The sequence below is a fragment of the Capsicum annuum genome, unplaced genomic scaffold, assembly GCF_002878395.1.
Source record: "Capsicum annuum cultivar UCD-10X-F1 unplaced genomic scaffold, UCD10Xv1.1 ctg50620, whole genome shotgun sequence".
Taxonomy (NCBI): Eukaryota; Viridiplantae; Streptophyta; class Magnoliopsida; order Solanales; family Solanaceae; genus Capsicum; species Capsicum annuum.
Genome location: NW_025858503.1, coordinates 1 through 4,169, shown reverse-complemented (window position 1 = coordinate 4,169; position 4,169 = coordinate 1). Strand labels below are relative to the sequence as shown.

The 4,169-nt window shown below is 36.2% G+C and overlaps 1 pseudogene; it reads right to left on the bottom strand.

Moving 5' to 3' along the window:
• Positions 1–6: 6 nt before the first annotated feature.
• LOC124892787 lies at positions 7–1,712 on the bottom strand (annotated as a pseudogene).
• Positions 1,713–4,169: the final 2,457 nt, after the last annotated feature.

Sequence of the window (4,169 nt, the reverse complement as noted above, 5' to 3'; positions counted from 1 at the left end):
CTGTTGTACAAGACCATTAGCAATCCACAGGTGAATAACTTTCTCTTGGCAAAATTGATAATCTTTGGGATATATAGCACAAAAAGCAAAACATTGTTTCAAATGTACAGGAAGATCATTGTAGCTCAACATCAACGCTGGTAATACATCATTCAAAGTCTGCTCCCATATTTGACTCCTTAAAATGTCTTTTCACTCATCCACCTCTGATTTGCAGCGTAAACTACCAGCAAGTGCCTTTAAAGCTAAAGGCAATCCTTTGCACTTGTCTGCAATTTGTTTTCCAACCTCTTCAAGTTCTGGATGTTCCTTCGGCGGATCCCTGTTTTCTAGAGAATGTCGTTTGAATAAAGCCCAAGAGGCTTCACTAGACAGAGTCCCCATATTGACTGCCCCACTACCCATCATCCCGGCAACATCCTTCTTACGTGTAGTTACAATGATCTTACTTCCCTAGCTCCTTGTACAAAAAGATTTCTCAATCCATCCCACTTTTCGTAGTTGTCATTCCACATATCATCCAGAACAATGAGAAACCTTTTTCCATTTAATTTTTCCTTCAATTTAACTTGTATCCGATTAAGATTATTGTCATCCTTCAAGTCAAATGAATCAATTTCTTGAAGTAACTCCTTTGATATTCTCAAAGAATCATACGGCTCAGACACACAGGTCCAAGCTTTCAATTCAAAATGGTCTGTCACCATCTTATCGTTGTAGGCAGCTTTAGCAAGTGTTGTATTGCCCAGGCCCCCCATTCCAACAATAGGAACAACAGTCAGATTTTTTGCATTTGCATCATTAGACAGTAAACAGTCAATCAATCGCTCTATTTCAATCTCCCTACCAAAGATTTCGGATTCATCAACCACAGAAGTTGACGGTGTTCTAATTTCTAGTTTCTTACCCGAATCGAAATACTTCTGTAAGCCAAGGCAACCGATTTGCTTTTCCAACATCTCCAATTTTCTAATGGTGTCTTCCAACTTCTCTTCTATGTTAAGAAAGAAATCATCACTCAAGCTCAGGTTGAGGTCACTTACTTGCTGGTTGCTTGTTTCCGCAAGATTTTGAAGTTGACCTTCCACCTTAAGCCTCAAAACCTCATAGTTGACTTGTTCTATTAAGTTTTCAGCAGAGTCCACAGCATCTCGAAGTTCATTAAGCCACTGGCTCACATGTTGATTTGATGCCTTCTTATTATCTGCATCACTTAGCACAGCCTGAAGGCCAACCAAAGTCATTTTCAGCTTCCTTAAGAGTCGAACATCATGTTTATTCTTCCGAAACATGTTGAGCAGATCACCCTGAGGAGCAAGCCTATCAAAGAGAACATTCAAAGCTGAAGAGAGAAATGCACCACCAACTGCTAAGCCAATCTCCATTTCTGAGATCTACAAAGCAAAACAAAGGAACCACAAAAATAATTTTAAGAATTTTGAGAAGATCAATGTTTTCTATCTTCAAATCAAATATTAACAACTATATTTTACCTGTTGAATGCTAAGAGTAAATTGCAATGATTTCTCTCCCTCTCTCTTTTGTTAGTTTACTTGTAATTGGTACAACAATGTTTGCTACTATTAACTGTACAATCTACTTTTACCAAAAGTTTGACTTTTCATCCAACAAGAAGGCAAAGACTTCATAATAGAGTCTGCTTTATACTATTAATTACTTTCTAAATTCAATAATTGAGGCAAGAGAGGAAGAGTAGTTGTGGGGTTGGCCGAACACAAGAGACTTAAAAATAAAGAAAATAAAGTGATAAAGGTTATCTTTTCATATTTCATTATAATGTAACTTGGGCATATAATACTAAATGTGTTTTTAGAACAGTAAAGAATTGAATAAGATATTCTATTAAAGAAGAATAAAAAAAAAGTTGTTTTAGTAAATTATTTTTTTTGCAATAATAGTGTAGGAAATTAGATTAATAGTGGATTTAATAGTACTATAATCTCAGGTTCAAATCCCAAATATAACAAAAACACTAGGTGATTCTTCCTGATGTGTTGTCTGTGGGAGGTAGCAAATATTCTGTGAATTTAACGAGGTGCGCAAAAGCTAGCCCAAACTCCACGCATTATCAAAACAAAAAAAATTAAAATAAAACAAAATAACTTGCAACAAACATATGAATAGCAGAGCAAGAGAGCAAACGTGCTTCCATAATAATGGAGACGATTTTACTCCCATAACAAATTCAGATAGACATTAAATATATTAACTAGGAAAAGGAATCACAAAATTGCATGTTAGTGGTAAATCAATATATAAGTCATGTTTCTATGAGAGAACACATATTAAAAAAGACACGAGATACAAAAAATCACTAGGTGTTCTAGCCTCGGATAAAAAGAGTTACTTGGTACCTATTTGGTTGTTGGAGGGAGGTGGTAGGTATTCCTCGGAATTAGTCAATGTCCTGAAAGTTGGCACGAACACCACAGTAATAAAAAAAGACATGAGGTCTTAGGTTCAAATCTCAATAGATACAAAAAAGCACTAGGTGTTCTAGCCTCGAATAAAAGAGTTACTTGGTACCTATTGCTTGCTGGAGGGACGTGACAACTATTCTATGAAATTAGTCAATGTCCTGAAAGCCAGCACAAACACCACAGTAATAAAAAAGACATGAGGTCTAAGGTTTAAATTTCAGTAGAGACAAAAAAATCACTAGGTGTTCTAGCCTCGGTAAAAAGAGTTACTTGGTACATATTTATTGCTGGAGGAAGGTGGTAGGTATTTCGCGTAATTAGTCAATTTCCTGGAAGCTGGCACGAACACCAGAGTAATAAAAAAGACATGAGGTCTCAGGTTTAAATTTCAGTAGAGGCAAAAAAATCACTAGGTGATTCTTCGTGATATCTGTTGCTGGTGGGAGGTGGAAGGTATCTCAAAAATTAGTCGAGGTCCCAAAAGCTGGCATGAACACCATGGTGATTAAAAAAAGACATGAGTTCTCAGGTTCAAATTACAACAGAGATAAAAAATCACTGGGTGATTCCTCGTAATATATGTGGGAGGTGAAAGATATCTCGTGGAAAAGATATCTCGTGGAATTAGTTGATGTCCCAAAAGCTAGCACGAACACGACGGTGATTAAAAAAAGACATGAGGTCTCAGGTTCAAATAACAACAAAGATAAAAAATTACTAGGTGATTCCTTGTAATATAGTGGAAGGTAAAAGGTATCTTGTGGAATTAATCGATGTCCCCAAAGCTTGCATGAACACGATGGTGATTAAAAAAAGACATGAGGTCTCATGTTTAAATTCTTGCACAGATAAAAGATCACTAGGTGATTCTTCGTCATATCTATTGCTAGCGAGAGATGACAGATATACATGAATTTAGTTGAAGTATACGAAAGTCGCTCAGACACCACAAATTATCAAACATAAAAAATAAAATAACTTGCAAAAAACATACGCATAGCAGAGCTTTTTTAGAGTTCACAATAATAAAAAATGGTCATTCACATAATAATCAAAAACATAGTACACCCTCATTTTATTATGTGACATTATTATATTGGGACAATGTTTATTTTAAGGAAAAAACAAGACTATTAAAACTAATCGTCTAAAATAATAAGGATAAAATAATTTTTTTTTAATTATAGTATGATAACTTTTTGGGATGAACTAAAAAAGAAAGGAGACATATAAAATAAGACGACGGAATTATAATATTTATATATTGATGGCTTCGAGTTCAAACAACACTTGTCAACTGGTAAAGGACAGAAATAAACTATAGGGGAATCTCACTCAGTCGAATCGGTGGAATACCCTGCTTCCGGCTAAGTATACAGAGTGGCCGTTTGTTCAACCCAGCGAAGCGTTTCGATTCAAGCTGTCAAATATAGATTGAGAAGAGGCAGCAGGCAATGGGAATCAAACAAATCCCATCGCTCCAACTAACACATTATTAAGGTAAACCTCTTTTTTGTTCGGATGAAAGAGTAGCAGATCTTTTCTTCGGTGGGAGTCTCTGTATCCATTTCTAGATCCATAAAAAGATTCTCCAATTGCATATAGACCGGGAACATACCTTAGGTTTTTGGGGCCTGGGAATCACCATTAGCGCGGTCGCCGGTCGCAAGAGCAAAGCAATAAAAGGTATAGACGGCGGGAAAAGCATCAGCAATGGATGAGCCGGCA